Source organism: Pelodiscus sinensis, chromosome 28 (genome assembly GCF_052426305.1).
Source record: "Pelodiscus sinensis isolate ZL-2025 chromosome 28, ASM5242630v1, whole genome shotgun sequence".
Lineage (NCBI taxonomy): Eukaryota > Metazoa > Chordata > Testudines > Trionychidae > Pelodiscus > Pelodiscus sinensis.
The window spans coordinates 6991079-7014626 of NC_143079.1; the positions used below are offsets into that span (position 1 = coordinate 6991079).

Sequence of the window (23548 nt, forward strand, 5' to 3'; positions counted from 1 at the left end):
GAGCCTGGGCGTTAACCCGCCAAGCTATTTGCAGACTCGTTATAATGAGCGTGTGACTCTGGCAGAGCTGTAATGACAGCGAGACGGCCATGCCCACCCCGGCTGAGCAGAACCTGCCACAGGCATCAAGTCACATTGCAAAACTCAGGCTGCTTCCACAGGCGCCCCTTGTAGCAAGGGGAACTCGCAAGGTCAAACGGCCATCAGCCAGCGCTACCAAGGTCCCTGAGGTCTTAAGGGCGATAGCTTGGGAAAGACTCAGAGGGCAGACACACAGGGCCGTCCTGGGAGAGGGGAGGGATGAGGCCTGATGCAACCTTCCCCCCCCCCCCCACATCCCACTGCAGACCCCGCTTCTCCTCTGTCCCTGTTCTGCCTGCTTACCCCCCTCTGAGCAACGTGGCCTGGGGAACTATGGGGCTTGGTGTGGCAGAACCAGGGGTCTCCTCCCCACCTCTACTCACCATGCAGAACAGCCCTGCAGCCCTCTCCTCTCCACCCTCCTGGCCCCGTGCCCCACGTCTCTGGGGCAGTGTGCCAGGAGAGGAGGGTGGGATGGAGCAGAACAGGCTGCTCTAGCACCTGCATGGCAGAGGAGACGGGACTCCTACTGCCACCATACCAGGCCCCAGTAGCCCCCAAATCCCTCCCACCTAGAAGATGGTTGGAGTCACTGCCGTGCCCTCCCCCCCAAAGTCTGGGGCCACCGCCCCGATTTGCCCTATGGACGGGATGGCTCTGCCAACACAATATTGCCTAGCAAGGAAGCCAACAGCAGCGTTTTGTTCTGTCGCTAGCACCTTGCTTCACAAGTGCGTTAGGCCTCACGAACCAATGAGGAGCAAGACCTGGGCAGAGAGTTGCTCCCCCTAGTTTCCCCTCCCTCCCGTCTAGGTGCAGAATAAATGTTTTTATGCGCACCACATCATGTGCAAAGGTGCAGGAGAGCTGACAGCCACACCGTACCCGTGGCCAAGGTGTGTGTGTGGGGGGGGGGGGGGGGGACTCTGTGGTCCCAGAAGGGGTGGTTCCTCAGGTGGAAGGGGAAGGCCTGGGCAGCAAGCGCGCCACGCTGCCCTTCCCCATAGTCCTCCAGTGCTGCCCCATCCCGCAGCACTTAGAGCTGCTCCAAGCAGCCATGTGGTGCTCCAGTGGCCATTGAAAGGGCCCAGGGTTGCAGTAGCAGTGGCCAGAGCCCTGCGCCCCTTAAAACAAAAAACAAAAACCACCTGACCCTGGGGCAATTGCCCCCTTTGCTGCCCTGCCGCTTCCGCAAATATGCACCACCAATAGAAACACAACCCCCAGTCCTACTGATCAGCTGGGCGGAATTTGAATGTCTCCTGGTCGGCCGCACAAGCTCACCGGGAACACTGGTGTTTCAGTAAATACGAGACGTTACATATTTTCCCATGAGACTTTAAGGGCACAAATGAAACCGTGTCAGGTCCTACGCCTGCCCCTGCCATCCCTCTGCCATTTTTATTCTCCAGCAGTCCTTGCACACAAGAGAAGGCTGAATGAATGAGCCCTACAGAGGAAACCGTGAAATGCTCGACTGACAAGTACACTAAGAAAAATATTTTCTCCTGCTTGGAGCATCTGCCAAGTACAAGTAACACCTGGGGAACCAAGACTCCACTAAAAAGTGCATTGCTGTGTCGATGTCTAAGTGGATTGTGAGCCTGTAGTTTCAAATCAAAGAACCTAGATCAGATTTTGCTGCAGCACATCAGGCTGGTGGCCTATCCAGGTTTATCTCCATGGCACCAGAAGCTCTAGAAAGCACCTACACAGAATGCAGACTCCCTCAATGCTTGGGGTATCAGTGGCTATTAGAATGATCAAGGATGCAAAGGCATATTCTGCTACCCTAGGAAAGGGGATACCATCCATGCCAGCTTACATCTTGAACGGCACAGTGGCGAGGATGTGAGCTGGGAACTTGTGGGGGAAACGGGCTCAGTTCCACTGCAGAAAAACGTAGCTTTGGCACAAATCAAAATATTTCACAGGAACATGCTCTTTTTAAGTATCGAAGGAAATCACGCTGACTGTTCCAAGCCGGTTGAACTATGACTATTTTGTCAACATCAATATTATTCACTTTAAATATGCGTGTTTTGCCATTAAACATTTGTTTTCCAAATCAATATTTTTCAGACTGTTCGTGAAAATTTGACTTTTTATTCCAATTCAGAACAAAACACAAGATTCAAAGTATTGGTTCTTCCCAGAGGGCAGAAATTCTGTTTTCCAATCAGCTCCAAGTTAAAGTTAACCAGCAAATCCAAACAATATTTGTCTCCCTCACCTCCCTGGGCAGTGATTTTCCATGCTGTGTGAAGTTATTTCATGGAGTCTAAATTTACCTGCATTAAATTCTATGCAGTGACCTCTATTCTCATAAGATGTTAATTGCCTGCAGTGCAGAGAGAAGTCAAAGCAACTAATCTCTCTAACAGGAAGGCCAGAGCATTGGTTTGTGTTTTGTTTGGTCAAAAAAGGACCAAGTATTTATTTCCCTATAATATATCATTTAGGGTTTACCTTTCATTGTGCTGCATCAGTAAAGGAAGATGTCCAGTTTTTCGTTTGATAATTTGAAGAAGAAAAAAATCTACTCTCACTGTTTAATGCAGCATGGCAAATTTAACACACTTTTGGCAGGATGACACAATCAGGAACAGGTGACTGATCTGGTGCCATTTTTGTGGTTAGGTATTCACTAACCTCCGAGAACGCTCTGGACCTTTCATAGGGTTGCCAGATGGTTTAACCAAAAATACCGATCCCCTCCTTCTCCCCTCCCCCCCCAAAAAAAACCCCGGGGAAAAAAATTCTGTTGAGGAAAGAAGAGGGGGAGACCAAAGTTGTTGAGGGGGAAAAAAAAGTATATATAAATATACACACACACACGGCTCGGCAAATAACGTAATCTACTCTCCTATGGCGAGTAGATTACAACCCGGAAGAGTTGGTGCAGAGTGATCTTTTTGGCCCTAACAGGCTGCCAGCGGCTGCTTGCCATCTTCTCTCCCTGCTCCAAGCCAGACAGCTTGGGATGTTCGCCTCTGGTTCAGGAAAAAAAAATTAGAAAGTACCGGACATTTTAGGTGGCTGGTATTTTCTGAAATTTTTTTTTTTTAACTGGACTGTCCGGTTCAATGGCGGACACCTGGCAACCCTAACCTTTTAAAATCTTACGGAACTTCTGCGCTGATTGGGCCTCAGCTGGAGTACTGTGTCCAGTTCTGGGTACCACATTTCAGGAAAGATGGAGAAATTGGAGACGATCCAGAGAAAAGCAATAAACATGATTAAAGGGCTGGGGGGAGGGGAGGGGGGGGGAGAAGGGCTGGGGGAAAAAAGACACCCATGCCCAACAACTGTGACCTATGAGGGAAGACTGAAAGAACTGGGTTTGCTGTTTAGCCTAGAGGGGACGTAACAGCTTTCAAGTACCTAAAAGCTGTTACAAGAAGTCTCCTCCTTGTAACACTTCAGTAAGGCCCATGAAGTTTCATGATCTTCCTGCAAGCCACACAGTTTACCGTCGCCTGGGCGCAAGGTTGCTAATTTCCACTGGTTTCTGTCCATGCAGATTTTTCCCCCCTTCTACCACTATTACTAAAGTGAAACACATGTCAAGCCAGGGCCCGTAAAGCAATTGGATGCAGATTGCACAAACACTGACTGAGAGCTGTGCGCTCCCTCTGCAGCCAATCACAGCGCTGCTACAGTTCGATCAGCAACTCCCACAATGCCAGGTACACAAGCACAGTGAACAAAACTGCACTGTCCCAGGAGACGCTTGGTTACAACAATCTTGCGACCCACTGAGCTGGCTGAGGGCCATTCCTGTAGCCCACTCGCTAGCCTGGGTTGCCTCTCGCTGGTCAATCCAGCAACAAAAAAGGTAGACTCTTCTCTTGGCTCCACCACCAGCTTGCAGTTTGATTTTGGAAACTCCAGCACAGAGTTGAAGTGCTGATTATTCCTTCTCCTTCAGGGGACGGACAGTCATCTTAATCTTTGCACGGAAGGCAAGATAGCAGTGCAGGCTCTGTCGTGGAACTTACTTAGCACCGTACGAGAAGAACCCCTGAAGAACTTGAAGTTACAGGGAACTTTGCACAGCAACATGGCCTCGTTGTTTTTGTGCCACCAGGATCAACTGAGTCGGCCTGTGGCACCTTAAAGGCTAACAATTGTATTTGGGAATAAGCTTATCTAGGCTGCAGAGAGAGCCTGACTACCCTTCTGAAAATTCTCAACTGGGGAGTGCAGTGAAAAATTGCACTTTTAAGCAATGCAAGAAAGCAACAGCAGCTCCCATAGTTTCAGGATCTCCCTGCAAGTCTCAGCAGAGCAAGGTTTGGATTTAAATATTAAAACACCCTGCATCCATTATCTACTTCTATTTTTGGCTGCTAGAGCTGAACTTGCAAGGTCGGGGGCTTTGTCAAGGGAGTTTTCATTCACCCCCACTCAAAGCCCCTTTTTAGGTCCTATTGTAAGAAGCATCCCTTGGAGCTGGCTTTTCCATGGCAGGAGGTAGAGGCATTGCCTGCCCATGCCTTTTGGCAATTGCTTTCCCGGATCTTTGCTGTGCAGCGTGTACCTTCTACTTGGGTGAGAGGGGTTCATCTCATCACATGATGCTCAGGTACTTCAGGGACATCACTTACAAGTTTGAGAAACAGTGCTCCCTGCCTGAAGATCTGAATGTTTTTGGGGAGCATCTAAATACACTGGGAATAGGATAACTATCACAAGCTATAGAAAAGGCATTTGATCAAACCCTCTTCCAGTTTCCCACTCACGTGCTGAATAAAGCTTTAAAGAACCATGCCAAGGGTTTTAAGGTTTGAACCGTCCAGACCTTGCAGAGTTCAGCGGGTCTTGTCAATGGGAACTTGAAGCACAGGAGTGTTTGCCCATCGATCCCATAAATAAAACTGGGAATTTTCTGACAAGATTCTCTCTCCTTGGAAAATGCTGGTCCTTTAAAATCAAAACAGTCTGCAGGAGAGAGTCTGTTTTGACAAACCTCCTGATTTTCAGACTTCCAAAACTGTTCAAACATCCCCTTTTGTCACTTTTTAAGCAAAAATTTTGAACATTTTAGTGAATTTATACTCGAGAGGTTGAACTCAGAACAAAATGTTTCTGCAGATCCGCTCTGAATTTTTCCACACAATTTTCCTCAAACGCGGCGAGTTTGAGTTTTCATGCTGATTTGGGAAAGTGTTTTGGATTCTCAAAAAAAGTTATTGTAGAATGGAAAACAATGTTTCCACCCAGCTCCTCATCTCATAATTTAAGTGGATTGGATAGATACGCAACTAAGAATTCACATATTGTACAATCTTGATTTGTTCTTGTTTATATATTGTTCTCATCACAGTAGGTAATTAAGAATACGCGACTGGATAATTGGACTCTGGAGACATTACTAAGTTCTTGAGACTCTACCCATTTGCCACTCTCTTGTATCTAGAAATCATACTAGATTTTCATTATAAGCTATAAGATCTGCAACAAGATGCAGCCTCAGGCTCACTTGAGACTCATATTTGCTAAATGTTATCCTCCTGTTGAAGAAACATGATGGTAAGAGCTTGGATTTTTGACAGAATGTTCTGCCACACACCCCCTCAATTAAGGCTCTTTACTCCTTTAATGAGCCAGGAAATACACATTAAAAAGCACTTCTGGTTATTGACTGGAAAAGTTCCGGTCTTGATGAAAATCTTCCAGGGATCAGCAATGCCGCCTTAATGCAGCATCCAGGAGCAATTTCAGAAATCGTAGGGGAACACAAAGTTCATCATGGGATGAATCCAGACATGTTCAGAGAGTGAGCAGTGGATTGTACCACTAACCATAAATAGCATGCACCTGTATCATAGAATTAGAGCTGGAAGAGACCTAAGGAGTCATCAAGTCCAGCCACCTGCCCAAAGCAGGACCAACCCCAACTCAATCAACCCATCAAGGGCTTTGTCAAGCCGAGACTTAAAAACCTCTACGGATGGAGATTCCACCACTTCCTTAGGCAACCCGTTCCAGTGCTTCACCACCCTCCTGGTCTCCGCAGCATATGTCAGGTGGTGAGGAAAGCTACACAGGAGGGGTCCAGCATGGTGTTGAGTAACAGCCATGAGGGTTCAGGCATGGCACAAGGTGCACCATCAGCCACTGTGCCAACACACGTGACAAACAGGTGACAGCAGATTCATTGTGTTGCCAAGCAGGCAGAGTTCGAGTTCAGCTGAAGGGATTTCTACCTTCAAGCATCTGCATTAGCTGCCAGCTGGATCTGGAGGTAAAAAGGCCGGAGCTGTAGAGAGACTAGGAAAACCGCTTCTCAACGTGTGTTTGAAACAGGTATTTGAAATGGTGACAGCTGTGTTCTGTTAGGTCACATGCTTCTACCAGTCTCTGATCGCTCCACCTCTTCCCCCCAATTTGTCAAGGGATGGTGACTAATCTCCAGGGAGCCAGCAAAGGGACAAATGACTCAGTTTGTTTTCGCCCAGGAGGAGTCTTCTATATTTGAAAGCTTCCCCCAAGATCCTGCCTGTTTTTTCCTCAAAACTACTTAGCCCCCCCTTCCCACGGCCTTTGAATGTAACCCTTTAAATGCCAGCCAGGAGAAAATGTTCAGTCGTTATGTGTTATTTGGGAAGCGCGGAAGGGGATTAGCAAGGACCAGGCTCATGTCCCAGATTAAAATGGGGGGAGGGGCTCTGTTCCTCAAAAGTGCCATACAAGTGTCAAGGGCAGAAAAAGCCACCCCTAAGCCTCCTCTGTGGAGCCCTACCACATCCGCAGTCACGGAGCGTGTCATGGATTGTGACACCTGGTCTACTGGGTGCTTTACCCCACATACATTTCACAGGGGAGACCCCCCCCCCCGTTTCTCACAGTGGGGCTCCTGACAAAATGGAGTAGCAGGGAGGTCACAAGGTTATTGGGAGAGGGGTCACGGGAGTGCCACCCTTCCTTCTCCACTGCCTTCCCACGGGGTGGGGTGGGGGGAAGCTGACAGACTTGCTTGGCTCCTGGGCCAAGTGAGAGGGCAGCTCTGCGCTTCCAGAGCACACCATGCGCCACTCCCCCCTCCAAAAACGCCCTCAAAGCCACCCAGAGCACGCCGGAGCACTCCCTCGGCGATTTAAAGGGCCCAGGGCTGCAGACAGCGTCCCAGAAGTAAGGGCGGCCGTACAAGGCCATGCTGACTTGTGCGCTGCTGCCTTCAGGGCTGGGCAGCCGGGGAGCCGCAGTTGCTGACTGAGCACCCAGCTCTACAGGCAACAGTCCAGAACGGCTGTGCCCACCCCCCCTCCATCCTGCCAACTCCTGTCTGGGCCAGGACCCCCTGCAAGCACAACACCATGAAATTGCAACAGTAAATAGCTGAAATCATGAAATTTATGATTTTTTTAAATCCTAGGGCCATGAAATTGACCCAGACAGCCTGTGCACTTGGCAGGGCCCTACTCCTCTGGAAGGGAGCCAGGGAAAATCAGGTCCCTTTGCTGAAGTCAGAAGTTCAGCACTGGGCAGGGAGGGGCAGAACAAGCCTCTTTGGAAACGATTCACAACCAATCGTCCGGCATTTGCTGCGCTCAGAGAGGCACCGCAGGCTCTAAGTGAAGCCCTCAGGCCCCTGGCAACCCAAGCTGCCCTGTCATGCAGGCTGTGGCCACCCTCTGCCTGCGATCGCGGGGTGAGGGAGCGGATCTTGCAGGTGTTCTTTAAGAGGAAGCAGCAGCCAGGTCTCTTCATCTCGCAGGCCAGGCAGGCGCACAAGCGGCCCTTGCAGCTAGGTGATTTCTGCCAAGGCTCAGTTCAGTCTAGCGGTCAGTGTAAGAGGCAGTTCCTGCCCATTTCTGTGCACCGAGACAGCAGCCAGCAGAGTGAGATCTGCGTTCTGCAAGTCCCTCTAGACCAGGGTGGGGGGAACCTACGGCCTGGGGGCCGGATCTGGCCAGCTTCCCCCCCAGCATTGGGGAGCTGGGTTGGTGCTCCTTCCCAGAGCCTGTACTCCCACTCCACTCCTGCACCCTACCTCCCACCAGCCCACTCCTGCACCCTCCTTCCCGCTCAGATGCCGTACCCCAAGTCTGCTTCCTAGCAGCCACCTCCCACAGCAAACGCCTCTTTCTTGGCCCCACCCCAGAGTGTAGACGTTGTGCATAAAATCTATTAACCTGCCCTCCCCCCTGTCCCAGGCTCTGGTGTGAGAGGGCAACGTGGAGAGTGTGTTTCTGCTTCTCAGCGGGGTTTGTTTTTTCGTCTCACTTTCGAGCAGCCCGCCCCTCCCCCACGACTAATTTTTCTGTGGGTCAGTGCCGCCCCGCCCCCCCCAACCCAAAAAGGTTTCCCATCACTGCCCTACATGATCACAGTGGACCTCTTTTGCCGTATACAAGCAACAAAGAAATGCCTCAAGTATGAAACGGTGGCAAGAGAGAGGAAGTCAGCCACCTAGGAGTCGGTTTTCTGCTCTGCCACTCTCCGAAGCTACAGTACACTTAGAAACACTTCAGGGAGGTGACTGGAATGTGCTGCGTTTGTGCAACCCCTGCCATAAGGGACCCCTAAGATCATGACTGGTCCCTTGGCACTACCATAATAAACATAAATAATCTCAGTATCAAGGTACCACAGTTCCCCCATCTATCAAATGGAGAGGGAGACTCAACTGCCTTTGTAAGGCATCTTCAGATCCTAGGGTGAACGCAGAGAGCCAAGTAGCACAACAGGTCTGCCGCTATGTACAAGCTTCATGCTTGTTCCTTGCTTCACAGAGGAACCGATCACCCAGCTCCAAACAGCACAGGTCCCTATCATTTAACAAAAGGAGCATCTCCCTTGTCTGTTAGCGCTACAGGGCCTTTGACAGTCAAGCAGTTCCAAGTCCATCCAGTAGGGGGCGGGCAGCGATTCATAACACCAGCCCATTTTGTACGCTGAATGCATTGAAAAGCTAGGGCCTCAAGCTAGGGATGTAAAGGGGTAACCGGTTAATTGGCTACCCAGTAAGCGTTGCCTTACCAGCATGCTTACCAGGTTGTTCCCTCTAATACCCCACCCCCCACCATATCCATGTGTGGAATAAATGTTCTGTGCACCAAAGCATGTGTTGATGTGCACCACCACTAGAAACACATGCTCCTGGCTGTGTGCTCTCTGCTAATCAGCATTTGACTCTCTCTTGGGAGGCCATCCAAGGAGCTCAGCTACCACGTCCTCCATCGTGGCATTTGCATACCACAACCTACTCGTGGGTCTATTTCCTCAAAACAGCTTTGTGGGCACAAGGCCTTTGTGGGCTCTGCCCCACTGGCACCGCCCTCCGGAGAGCAGCATGGATATCAACAGGGTGCAGGCAGCTTTGGTATTTTTCACCCTACGCTCAGAGCAGTGTGTGTTAGCCAATACCAGAGCGGAAGCCCCATGGTCCCTCCAGCCGGTCTTTTCCCCGAGAGTCTAGTGCAGACCAGGCCACGGAGCCCATCCCGTCAAACCAGTTTCTTCACCCGCCCCCAGTATTGCAGAGCAGTACACGCGCCAAAGACCTGCCCGCTCTGCAGCCCGTCCTCTTCTCTACACTCGCTCCAACCCACGTCATCCTTGGCCCATTCATGAACTCCCCTCCCGGGATTCACCTCTGGCACTTGCGTGCCCGGATGGCCCATTTTGGGAGGGTCACATGACAGCTCTGATATGTATGACAGGTTCCCTGGAGAAACAAGAGGAGTGAGGTAATACCTTTTAGCGGACCGGCTTCTGTTCTCTCGAGTCAAGCAATCAGAGGTGACCTTGCAATCTGGAATTGCCCAGTGTGAATTGCCTTGTAACGCAGCGAGTTAGAGCTGCCGATGCTGTCACAGGCGTTACGCACACACACCTGGCTATACCCACCTTGCAGCCACATGGCGTTTGCGAGTGTTCCTGCCTGGGCTGCGGTTTACAGCTGCAGCTTTCTGGGGACAGGTCTCCTATTCCGGGAACAGTTTTCATTTGACCTATATTAAGTATCAGCATTTTGCAGGCAAGGCAGATGCGGAGAACACAAGGCTGTGGGTGGGAGAGCCTTGGTTTTTAGTGCCAGCAGCTCTGAAGCTGGGCATGTTGCAGAGTGATCCCAGCAGAGAAAATGTTAGGTTGAGCCCCTTTTAATGCACCATGGCATGACTCCACCCCGTGACCCACTCAGAACCATGGTGGTCTGACCACCAGTGTTATCTGTAAGCTGGGCGCTTGTAGAGCCGCTCCGGAGAGATTCAAATTCTGCCCCACTGATTAGCAGAGCACCCACAGCGAGGTTTTTCCCCCTGCTAGTGGTGCAGATTTAAACATGCCCTGGTGCACATAAAATTTATTCCGCACATAGATGGAGAAAAATCTCCACATTCCAAAGATTAGAGGGAACGTTGCTGGCCACCCTTGTGTCATTTGTCCTCCCCTTTTCATTGAGGGCTTAAAGCTCAAGCGTACAGAGGACCCTTCTGACCACAAGGGGACCATCCCACCAGCATTATTCCTGGAGCGTTCCTAAGTCCAAAACTCGCTTCCCGAGCCCACCCAGCAATGCTCTGAATTCTACGCAGAGGCACGTTGCTACAGCAGGGACGGGAGTGGTGTCGAGTTAAGAGCGGCAGCAGCCGGTTTGCCTGTGATCTGCTGGCCTGTTGCCACACGTCGCAGCGATGCGATCTATGAGTCTGCCCCACAGGACACGTCCGGAAGCGGTGGGACTTGCTTGGACAGGAGGTCTGGTTTCCAGTCCCAGCTCTGCTGCTGGCCAGCTGTCACTTCCACCTGCTGCTCGCCTCCCCCCCCCCCCCCCCCACACACACACACAGTCTCTGCACCAGCCTGTAAACGCCTGCGGACAGGCACTCGCTCGCTAGGGCCCTACGGGAGTCTAAGCACTCGTGTAACACAAATATTCGTTACTAATAAGTGTTTACAGCTCGTCTCTCCCCGGGCCAAGTTGGATTCCATTCACCCGGTGGGAAGGCCCCGGGGCCGCTTATTCACAAGCTGTTTCCCTTGCCACACATTATGTAAGACAGGAACGGCCACATCCTTAGAGCTGACTCAGATGTGAATCTCAGGTTAAGTCACAGGCGGGCAGCTGCCCATAGGCCCTGGCTCCGGGGCTTGTTTCGTCGAGCGCCGAGGGAGGAATGAGAGATCGTCATTCCAGTCTCGCAAGTGCTGGTGTGCGATTCCTTGACACAGCCAGCCTCGGAGGGCATGAAGCACGTCCACATCACCCCCAGGCTGGCTTGCACTCTGACAAAGATGCCCCAAGACCAGCCACTAAGCAGCCTGCTCTTTGGATACCTCTCGCAGTCCCAGAAACCAGGCATGTCCGGCTCAGCCAGCAGCCTGTGCCATTCTCCATGGGCCCTTCCAACCTCAAGATCTGACTCTGGTTACTGTTAGGGTTGTCAGATGGTTTCAAACAAAAATTCCAGACATCACAATCTACACTACGTCTTATTTAGAAAATACCGGACATTTATATTGTCTCAATTTGTTTCTCCGAACAGGAAGCTCAAATACTGGACTGTCCGGTTCAAAACCAGACACCTGGCAACCCTAGTTACCGTTAGCCTTTTTGTGCCTCAGTGGCTTAAACAGCCGTCAGCCTCCCCGTGTGAACCCTGATGCAGCAGATGCGCCAGACCAAGACAAGGGGCTTCCTACTTTCCTGGGACTAGCTTTGCAAAACTAGGCGTTGTGCCGGTTTAAATTAGAGACCTTTGGGAAAGAAAAAGCCCGAATTGGTGCCGGCCTCTAGTAGTGTAGGCACACTTAATCCAGATCTGTGGACTCTCCATCGCTGGAGATATTTACAAGCAGGTATGACATAGCTATCAGGGATGATATAGACCAGGGATACTCAACATGCAGCCTGCAGACCATTTGTTTGTGGCCCACACTGCAGTTTGGGTTTATGCAGGGCTCAACATACGGCCGAGAGCTAAAACAAAAAGAGTAATCAATATAACGGTCTTCTTTTGATATGCGTTTTAGTAAATTCCTGGACTGTCATTGCTCATTAAGAGTGCTGTCCTATGTGCGGAAATTGGGTCACTATTACATTTTATTAATATCAGCAGAACTGACCTAAATGGGGCTTGCATGTTATGTAGTCTTGCCTTAATTTTTGTATTCATGCCCGGTAGCGTGAAAGAAGCTATTTGCAGGTCTATGCAACCACACTCAAGTTGCAGCCCTCGGCACGTGCTCTGAGTATCATTGTGGCTCCTGGAGCTTCCAAAGTTGAGTAGCCCTGATATAGGCCATGCTTGGTCCTGCCGTGAGGGCAGAGGACTGGATTTGATGACCTCTCGAGGTCCCTTCCAGTTCTAGTGTCTTAGGATTCTATCATTAACTCGTGCCTCAGTCAATTACCAAAATATGTCAAACCCAAGGGTGAAAGCAGTTTAGGTGCATCTGCACTAGGGGCTTGTAGGAATGTACAGATCCGCTAAATTCCACTGGTGCAACTTCTCTAGTTTAGCCCAGACAGTAGAAGGTTAGCGCTGTACCAGCATGCAGCTTTCCCTGGAGCAGGATGTCACAGGGCCTCAGACCTGGTTTTAGGAGTAGACCCACCGGCGCAGGCACACTCTCCCTAGGGTTCTGTTCCTTTACAAGCCCATAAACAGAGCAAGCGCTCAGAGTGAGGGGTGGGGAGAGGAGGGGGAAGAGAGGTTTGTGCAACAGGGACAGGAAAAGGGAAGACACCTTGATTGCTCCCATGACCAGCCTGTTGCTCCACATCATAAGAAACAAGCGGCATGTGGGAAGGGGTGATCACTCTGCACCACCAGTTAGATATTGCTCATACCAGGGCTTTGAATACCAGCAAGACAGACACACAAACACAATCCCTGGGGCTCTCTGCCTAGCACAACCGCAAGACTTCAGCCCTTCTTCCCTTTAGCACTGAGGAAATGGCCATCCCCACAGACAGAAGCCTGGTTATCCACAGGTCAGGAACAGCACCTGGAATCTCCCTCCCTGTGGTATCTACCCCTCTGCTAGAGGGGGACAACCCCAGCCTGGACAACCGAGAATTCAGCCCCCCAGCTGTGGCCCGGCGGCACACGAGGGGACGCCTGAACAGGGTTGCTGAACAGTTTTCAGCTAGGTGAGGGCTTGGGAGCTTGTGCCTGGAAGGGCTGAGCTCCCCACACCAAGTCTGAAGCTCTTGCTAAGCAGAGCAAGTTGGACTCGGAGATGCAAGAAAAGCTTTAAGCCGGGGGTAGCCCCGAACTTCGTGCTGGGAACTGGCCTGTGCACGAACCAAGCTGGCAAAAATCCAACAGGTAAGGCACCATTCAGCTAGGCCATTGGCCCCCAACTCCCCAGCACATCCATCCCTGCGGAAGCTTGCTCCCCAGCCTGGGCAGCCAGTGGGCCCTTACCCCTCCGAGGCAGAGCATTCTACTCACCTACAAGCAGCTCCCACAGCAGCTGGAGGGCAAGGGAGCCTTCTACTCTTGTTCCTGGGCCTTTTTAGCCTCATGGCCATTCTGGAACAGCCGTGGCACTGGTGCCTGCTGGGACTGGGCAATGAAGCTGGAACGGTCCAGCCAACAGCCCCATGTCCTTGGAGTTTCACGGCCTATGGAGCCCAGTCCATACGAACCCAGAGAATTCATTCAGGCTGGGGCTTACATGAAGAGGCAGAAGGGATCCCTAGGGCAGGTGCATAACGAGGGCAGGGATAACGAGCCAATGCACTACACCTGGCCAAGTCTCCCCCCCCCCTTGCCAGCAGCTGTGGGAGTCCGTCTTCCCAGGAAGGCATGGTTAACCCTCTCCCTGCTGGTCCCTGGGAGCAGAGCCTTTCCCAGGGGGGTGCAGAGCCTAGGGAAACCCTGCCCCCCACCCATCCAGTGCCTGGTGCAACCCCACTGCTGCTAGCCCCACCCTTTCCCCAAGCCCCACTCCATTGCTCCCTCCCCAGAGCAATGCAGCCTGGAGGATGGCAGGGACCTGGCATGGGGCAGCAGCAGGTGCTGTCTCCCAACACTGATCACATGGGCTGCAGGAACTCAGCAGCCTGCTCCTCTCCACCCTGACACGCCACCGTCCTGGCCTGCTGCGCCTCTTTTCTGCAGCCGCAGGAACCGGAGTGCCCTGGGGCCGGAGCGCTCTGCTTCCCAGTGCCACTGAGAAGCCGAGTGCCGCCGGCTAGGAAAGGGCATTGAGCCTGAGTGACTCCAGCTGCCCCGCACCAGGGCCCCGTAATCCATTGGATCTCTCCCACCCATAAGATGGTTGGGGCAGCCACCACGGGCTCCCAAAAGCACAGAACCCGGAGCAACTGCTCTAAACCATCCTACAGCAAGGGGTCTGCCTGGGAACATCTTCAACCCTCTCCTTGCTGCGCCTGGTCAGAGCTGTAATGGAGCGTGTGTGTCCGGGGCTAGGGTTGCCAGATGGTTTGACCAAAAATACCAAACACCCCCCCCAAAAAAAAAAAACACAAGGGGAAAAATTCTGTTGAGAAAATAAAAGGGGGAGACCAAAGTTGTTGAGCAAAAAAAAAAAAAAAGAAGGATGGCCCCTTTAAGAAATGCTTTTCAGGCTTTTCGGCCCTAACAGGCTGCCAGCAGCCGGCCGCCATCTTGTCTTCCTGACCTGGGCCAGACAGTTTCCCTGTGGAACCAGGAAAGCACCAGGGATTTTCGCCTCCTGGCCAAGAAAAAATCAGAAAATACCAGACATTTTAGGTGTCCAGTATTTTCTGATTTTTTTTTTTACTGGACAGGAGGCGAAAATACCAGACTGGCCGGGTCAATACCGGACACCTGGCATCTCTATCCAGGGCTGGCGTGATTATTTGCAGGGCCTAGTTACAATATATGGAGCGGGAGCAGAGCCAAGCCTATTATATATATAAACGGCGTGGTGCAAAATGATGACAAAGAAAACAAATCCGAATTCCCTATAAAACATTAACTAAAACCACAGTCCACCGCATGAATGTGCCCAAAATTGTCAAAGGGCTGTTAGCCCCCATGCATGACATGAGCCTCTCCTTGTATTTCACACTGCCAATCCAGTCACTGGCCAAGCCAGGCACACCACCCCGGAGACCTGACTGCTGCCCTAACCACTGAGTCCCACTTCCACCTACTCCAGTTATTGGACCTCACTTTCCTTCCCAAATAGGGCACAGAATTTGGGAGCTTCCTGCCCAAGCTGGGACTAGAACCTACTAGCTGCCCTGACTGCTTTATCTACCAGCTCACGACAGCCCTGCAAAGCCACAGACAGCTGTTTCAGAGCCACAGGTACCTGCTGATGTGGAGGCAGATCTCTGCATGTTGTTTTTGCAGATGCGGAGACCAAGTTTGCATCTGCACAGGGCTCTACAGATCACTCTCCTGCCCCTAGCAGGGCAAGTCCTGACTCCTGCTCTCCCCTGCTTCAAATCTGCTCTCCCCTGGTTCTAATCCAACAGACCCCACTCTTCTCCGAGAGCTGAGAAGGAACTCCAGAGGCCTGGTTCCCAATTCTCTGCTCTAGCCATCCAGGGCTGCTCCTTCTCAGTTGCTCCAGGTGCACTTGGAAGGGGACAAGAGGGGACTTTACGCACAAATCCCCTGGATGAAAATCAGTGGCCCTGGTCTGCCCCACAACACTAGGAGGGATGGAATGTGTCACGCTGCAAGAGAGAGCCCAGCCACACCCGAGGTAGGGAAGCCGAGAATGCTGCAGAACTCCCAGGTTTTGCATCCGGCTTCCCCGTACCTGGGGGCCAGCCCCACTGCTGGCATCTTCAGCCCAGGGTCCTGCTACCCCATGCGCTTTGCCAATCCCCTGGGGTCCGGCCTCCCCCCAAGATCTCACTGGCCTCACTGGCCCTTGGGGTCCCATCACCTGCTGTCCCCACAGGCTCCACCGGCCCTTGGGTCCTACTGCCCCCTGGCCCTGCCACATGTTCTGCATCCCACCAGCACCAGGGTCCTGCCACTGGCCCAAGGCTCAGCAGCTGCCCCCAGCCTGGCACAGCAAGGGTTGCCAGCTCTCCTGGACCAGATGCCATTTGCAGCAATGGAATCCGGTCCGGGAGACGTAGCAACCTGATCTCACTAGGTCTAAAGAGAGTGTGGGGGGGCTGTGTGCAGCTCAGCACTCCCACCCCCAAAATACTTCAGAACCCCTGAGTCACATCCCCATGTTTGCTTCCGTCCTACCCCATCTGCAGGGGCGCTGACCACTCCCCTTCGCAAGCACCCTGCAAACTGTCCGGCTCTCGGCCTCGCCAAACGGCTTAGCATCAGCCCTGCCCCCCACTCAAGCCTTGGTGCTGGAGTCGGCTCCCTGGCACTCCCGATGCGCTTGTCCACACGGCTCCCTCCCCTGCGTATTTAATTTCAGCCTCTAGAGCACTTCCTCGGAAGGGGATCTCAAGGTGACTGGGTTTGACAGGGCCACTTCCTGCTCCTCATTAAAAGGACTGCTGCCTCCCTGGACCGGCGAGCCCTGCAACGGAACCCGGGGCCGTAACGAGTAAACCACAGGGGTGGAAAATCAAAGGGAAAACAAAGAAAAACCCCCAAAGGCTGCTCGCTTGGCAGGGAGCCAGGATTCTAAGGCCCTGCGTCAGAACCCGCTGCTGAGTAAGATTTCCAATCAGTCTGAGTCACCGGAGAATTCAAACAGTTGGTGATGGCTCTGGAATATATCCTCACCGGGGCAGGTCCAGCGTCTGGGTGATTGGCAGCTGGGGTCCTCCCCTCCGCTGCTCCCACCCCCAAGCTCCGAAAATCAGAGACCAAGGGGCAAGAACACATAGCGCCGAGATGCATGATTTGCCAACGTCAAACATCCCAAAATCATGAGCCAGGCTCACCAAAAGTTGCAAGGGTGGCTTTAAAAGTCAGCAGATGATACGAAAAGAATAGATCTGGCGATCTTTTTATTGGCCCTCTGCTTTTAGCACCTTGCAAGAGTCCTGGGGTGGCCTCGTGAAGCTTGCTCCCCCACCCCCGGGGCTAAAATCTTTTTCTTTCAAGAACAGAGGCTGAAATCATCCCATGGCACCTGCGGTTGGGCTTGAGGGAAGACTTGTGGCAGAACGCTGAGAGGGGGCTACGCACACCGGACGGAAGAGATGTGGGACGGGGAATGACAAAGGGCCAGATCCCATCACAGCCAGACAGAGTGCAACCCACACACCTAGCATGGTTCACTGTCCCATGCAGGGGCACGTAGACCACGTACAGTGAGAGATAAGAACAAGGGAGCTCTATGGCCTAAGCTGCAAGCCAGCTGGCTTTATGGCTTAAGCGGTAGCAGCTCCGACACTGAGGTCCCAGGTTCAAATCTGCCTGGGGGTGGTTACAAGGGGAGTGTAGGCTCCCCTGAGCTCCAGTAGATTAAGAATCAGAGCCCTTAGGCTGCACGTGGCAATAGAGGCTGAGGCTGGCTAGCTTGCAGAGGGTAGGAGCTGGCCCCGTGGGTGGGAGGCATTGCCTTCCCGAAATGCCAGGTTATGGCCCTGCTTACTCTGGACTCCCTGCCTCAGCCACAATGGGGCAGGGTAGATGTAGATGCTGGGGTGAGGAGGTGCCCATGGGCAGCTGGAGGTTTGTCCCTGCAATGGGAGGGGCTTGGCTCTGGTGAGGGGTGGGGGCTTGTGGGGGTTTGCCTCACCTGCTATCCCAGATGGTGAGACTGTGAGACTGGGCAGTTTGCTGCATTGGCACAGGCCATGGGGTGGGGGGGAGGGAGTGTAGTGAGCTGATGCCAGGCAGTTGACAGAGGCCGAGAGCTGGACAATTCTCAGCGGGCAGCTATCTGCAGCTATCTGCAAGCGTGTGGACCGTGCGGGCTTGGAGCCCACTGGGTTTCCTCTCTCACGCACAGCACCCCTCCTGCTGACTGCTGCGGGGGTTGAACGTGGAGTTCCCTCGGGGAGGGTTGGTGGTTAAAATCCCATCCATCCTCCCTCCAGAGGCTTGCCGCTTGGGCGGGAGAAAAGCTCGCTGCCTCCTGTGAGAACAAGCTGTACCTGTACCTGTGCTGTGACTCAGCGCCAGGCCAAAGAGCCCCCAGGGCACGGCAGCCTCGCCATTAGAAGGTGAGGTGAGGCAACAGCCGCACCAGCAGAAAACAACCTGCAGAAAACAACCTGAAAACAACCTGCCTGTGCCCAGGGCCTGGCACGTTTCTGCCGGCTTTCCGCTGATTCGGTGGCAGCCTCCGTCCTGTTGTAGTGGTGGGACGGGGACAGACAGACCCAGGCGTTGGTGCTGCTGTGTCCAACCAGCCTTGCAATGTCTCGCCCCAGGAGGTTGTGGGCAGTCGCTGTCGGAAGCTACAGTCCAGCTGACTGTCATGGTGACTGCGGGATGTTTGTTGGGGGCTCTGGGGGTGCTCCAGCACCATGGGAAACCACCGGGCACAGGGCCAATCAGCTGTTAGGTGGGGCTGCTGGTAGGCAGTGAGTGATGGGCAGGCAAGGAGACTTGGAGGGTTGGGGGGAGGAAGGAGGTGGAGCAAGGACGGGGACTTCAGAGGAGGGGCAGCAAGGGGGGGAGCAGGAAGAAGCAGCATGAGGGTGGGGGTTTGGGGGGAAGGGACAGATTGGGGCAGGGCCTGGGGGTGGAGCACCCACTAGGAAAAATAAGTCAATGCCTGTGCTCACGACTCACTCAGCGAACACCTCAGAGATATTGCAACCGCCACCAGGTGGATTTGAACTTGGGACCTCTGCAGTAGAGTATAGAAGCCTCTACAGTCTGAGCTAAAAGCCAGCAAACACCTCAGAGCGAACACCTCAGAGCAGCGGATACCCAAGGAACCAGCGCCGTATCCTGTCAGGACAAGCTTGAGGATTTACAGAGACCCCAAGAAAAGTCTTTGACTAGTGAACACCCGGGGGTGAGACACAATAGCTTGTTACTATCCGGAAAGAGGAGCATGAACAGAGTTGACAATAAGGTCTGTAGCAGGGATAGGTTCCTGGCTGACTGCTTCTGTGGTGTGGTGAGTGGCTGCCGGTGAGTAACTGTCCACACATCTATACAAGTGACACCATCACAGGACCTAACCACATGAGCCACAACAGCAGAGACTCATCCACCTGTACCTCCTGTAATGTGATCTTTGCCAGTGTTTCTCAACCTTTTTTTACAAAGTACCCCCCCAAAAATTATAAGTACCCCCAGTCCTGTATGTTGTCCCAGTACCTTCAGTTTTCAGACACACATTTTTTTTTCTACCATTGCAACACATTTGTTTAAACAACTGAATCGTTGCCAGGCGGGCAATGACATTTTTGAGTGTAAAAAGTACAAAAACAATAAAACTCTGTAAAACTTAAAACAAAAATTCAGTTTTCTCCAAATTTCAGTTGTGTTGATGTGCCCCCCAGACTTCTCTTGAGTACCCCAAGGGTACTCGTACCACTGGTTGAGAAACACCGATCTAAGCCATTAAGTGCCAGCCATGCCCCTCCGCCATGTATAAACTAGGCAGTCTCTGCACCGAAGGATAAATGGACACAAATCAGGCATCAGGAATGGTGACACTAATAAACCCGTAGGGGAACATTTTAACCTCCCTGGGCATTCAATAATGGATTTGAACGTAGCCATTCTTCTACAAAAAGAACTTTCACCCAATTACAGAGAGAGACTGCAGAACTGGAGTTCATTTACAAATTCAACACTAGCAACTTAGGCCTGAAGAAAGATCCTAACTGGGTAACGCACTGCAAAGGCAATTTTCCCTCTTTTGATATTCACATTTCCACATCAAATGCTGGGAATCAGACACATCCACCTCGACTTAATTAGCGTTAACACTGGTCCTACAATTGACAGGCACCTGCTTTTGCTATTATGTATACCAGGCCTCCACAACTCGGAAAGCGACCAGAGCCATATTACTCCAAAGAAAACAGCTGCAGACCGCAAAGGTAGATTTGGGGGGGGTGTGATACTTTATTAAGAATTTTTCAATTAAATCAGGCCTGCACAACATACGGCTCCCAATGCCCTTCCCCTCTCCTCTCCCAGCATCACCCTGTCCCCCTTCCACTGACACCTCCCCTCCTGCCCTTTTCCTCATTGTCTCTACTTGGTCCCCTGGCATTTGTCTCTCCTGCACCCTGCCCCTTGGTGCCTTCCCCTTTCTCCTGACCTGACCCCCTCCCCTCAGCACAAGCCCCTTGTAGTTGTCACGGGCCGCACAGTGAGCACCTGTGGGCCGCATGTTGTGCAGGCCTGATGTATACCCCGGATTCTCATTTCCACTCCAACTCAGCTGATGAAGTGGGTTTTACCCACGAAAGCTCATGACCTGACACATCTGTTAGTCTATAGCAGTGGTTCCCAAACTTTTTGGCATCACGCCCGCCTTTTTGATTTTTGAGAAACCCTCACGCCCCCCCTCCCATGCCCCCCGCCAATAGCAGCAAAACTTGTTGAGCAAAAAAAAAAGGAACAGACCAGGGCAGAAAAACAAAAATAGCAGTGAAACTTAGGGAGGAGGGGAAGATTGACATGGGGGGGGAGGGGGCTGGGTCGCCTTGTGCCCCCCTTGGAATTTCTTCACGCCCCCCCCAGGGGGGTACACCTCCCAGTTTGGGAACCCATGGTCATAGAGTGCAACAGGACTCCTCGTTGTGTTGTTTATACAGTTACACACACTAACTCTGTTACCCCTCTGACGAGATAAACAAGGATCCTGTCCAAAGGGACAAAATAGGCTTTTGATGTAACCTTCTGTCTCCCAAACATTGTGGCAATTAGCACAAGGTAATTTATCCATTAAGCAGTTTATCACAGATTTTAAAGAGACCTTTGGACAGTGACATTATTTCATTAAAGATTCATCTAAATGTTAATTTCCCTTTTGATCTCTGAATCAACAGTTATCCTGGTGGACAGGAATTGTCTGTTTACATTATCTATAAGAGATAAGAGAACACAGATAACTAGTGCTCCCTCTAATTTCTACCAATACAGGTTTGCATTTCAAAGTTCTAGCCTAACTAGAGTGGCCTTAATTACCATTTACATATTTTTCTCACATGCCTCTACAGGTTGACTCTGGGTCAGTTGGCCTGGGATTGTTAACCCTTTCTGGCTGTATGTCCTACATGGCACAAGATTTGTTGTATGACACAGTGATACCAATGACGGTTTTGATGGTCATATTATAATCAGATAACACTACACCTGGGAATCTCATGAACGGTGCTGTCTGGGGTGGGCAAACTCTGTAAGGACTGACCATTGGGTGAGAAATGCCTTCTTAGACAGGAAAGTGACTTGTAAACAAATTTAGGCTCTAGATCAGTGATCCCTGTAAGGTGAGTGCTTGGACGGCCACTCAGGAGAGATTCAGGTGCTACCCAGATGATTAGCAGAGTGCCCACAATGCCCACAACATATGTTTATCCTGGTGGTGCACATCTGCACATGCCTTGGTGCACATAACAAAATTTATTCTACTCGTGGAGGGGAAAAATTAAAAAATTGGAGGGAACATTGCTCTAGATTACACGATACGTCTTTCTTTGATTTGTAACCTTGTGTTTCCAAAACCTTTCACGTGTTTTTATTTGTATCTTTATCTTACGTGCTGTTAAATTAACTTCAGTGCCTTGCACTACACTGTGTGTTGAGCTGAGGTAGGACTAGTAAACTGGGGGGGGGGAGGGGCTGCTTCCCAGGCCCATCAACAGGGAGGAAAGGAGGAAATTGCCCCATTTCACAGTGATTCAAAGGGGTCTGGTGATTCGAACTGCTACTACTACGGCAGCAGCAACGGCCAGAGCCCAGGCCCCTGTCATTCACCGCTGGAGTCCCACGCATTGTGCTCCGAAAGGCTCTGAGGGCTAGGGGCGGGGCATGTTGCAGCCCTGAGGGTTGGCTGCCCTTGCCCCGCCCCTTTCCGTCTGAGGCACCGCCCCTTCTGCGGGCACAGAACTGGGCTCCCCACACCTTGCCATAGGGCTCCCCTGCTGCTTCCACAGAGGCAGCAGATGCATGTGCCTTACAGACGTCCAGAGGACAAGGGACTGTGCCCGGGAGAGGAATGCAGTGAAGTGTGCTAGTTGCTAGCCTGCAGAGCAATGGAGTGGGGCTTGCAGACCCTAAACGTTGCCCCCATTGGGGAGAGGGTCCCTGGACGGGCACAGACAAAGCTCCCTCTTGCTGAGCGCGTGGTGGGAGATTCACCCCGGACACTTCGATTAACACAAAGACGATGTCTACACCGCGGCAGTTTTTGGGAAGAGGAAATGCAAATGTGGCACTCATTTGCATATCTTGCGCTCTCATTTGCATATTCTCTTCCGATCCTTTTGGCAGAAGAGGTTTTTGCGATAAAAAGCCCTGTGTAGACGGGGCCATTTGTCGGAAAACCCCCGTTTTGCGCAAGATCCTGTCAACCTCATTTTCTGAGGAATAAGGGATCTTGTTCCAAAAGGATCGGAAAAGAATATGCAAATGAGAGCACGAGATATGCAAATAAGAGTGTGAGACTTGCAAATGAGCACTCCATTTGCATTTCCTCTTCTGCAAAAAACACACAGTGTAGACATAGCCAAAGTGCCACACTTGGTTCTTAGAAATGTCCCATCAGTTTGGCACATGCCTGTCTCACACTGACTGGAGTCCAAGCCAGTCCCCATTATCTTATTTATCACCTCCTGGTTCCCACTGACTCACCGGCTTCTCTCCGTTCCCATTGACTCGCCCTTCCCTTTCCATTCCCTGGCCAGTGGTCACCTCTCCGTTCCCATGCCTTAGCCTCAGCAAAGCACAGGAGTGAGACCCGAACCAGGCCCAGGAAGAATGCACCTTTGTGGGGACAGGGGCTTCAAACTGCAGGGAGTGCGCTCTTTATGCGAAGGTCTTGGTAGCTTGTGTCCATTAAAGTTCCCCGGGTGCTTTCTGGTTAGACTATGAGTGGCAACTCAGCAAAGTTTGTAAAGCAGCAGGGGGATTCTATTGGATCTAATCTGTTCATCGGAGCCAGCCTTCCATAGTCATCCAGACAGATTATATCTATCTTTCTGGACTTCCTCGCATTCTATCTAGAGGCAGTGGTGCCTAATGGATAGCCCACTGGACTGGGATTGAGGAGGTCTGGGGGAGGGGGAATCTTTCCCAAGCTCCGCCACAGTTCTGCTGGGTGACCTTAGGCAAGTCACTTTGCCGCTCTGTGCCTCAGTTTTCCCACCCGTAAAAGTAGGATCACAATACTAACGACCTTTCTAAAGGACTTTAATATCTACAGATAAATGTTATATAACATCTAGTTTATCATCTATCTATAGCCCTGTATACGCATAATATCAGTTTCTCCCATTGTTTTTCTCCCTTTCTTTGCCCCTTCCCATCCTCCTACATGTGATCAGCAGTTCAGGAAAAGAGCAGGGTGTAAACCTCTGAGCTGGATTGAATACCTATCTGTAAGTGGAAAATTCCTTTCTGCTGAGTGTGGATTCTGGTTCAACAAGTTTTGTTCCCAG

General features: G+C 51.7%; 1 protein-coding gene across 3 annotated transcripts in view; it reads right to left on the reverse strand.

Moving 5' to 3' along the window:
- Positions 1-23548, reverse strand: part of PEBP4 (phosphatidylethanolamine binding protein 4) — a 259035-nt gene that overhangs the window by 235275 nt on the left and 212 nt on the right. The gene's annotated exons all lie outside the window — the stretch shown is intronic.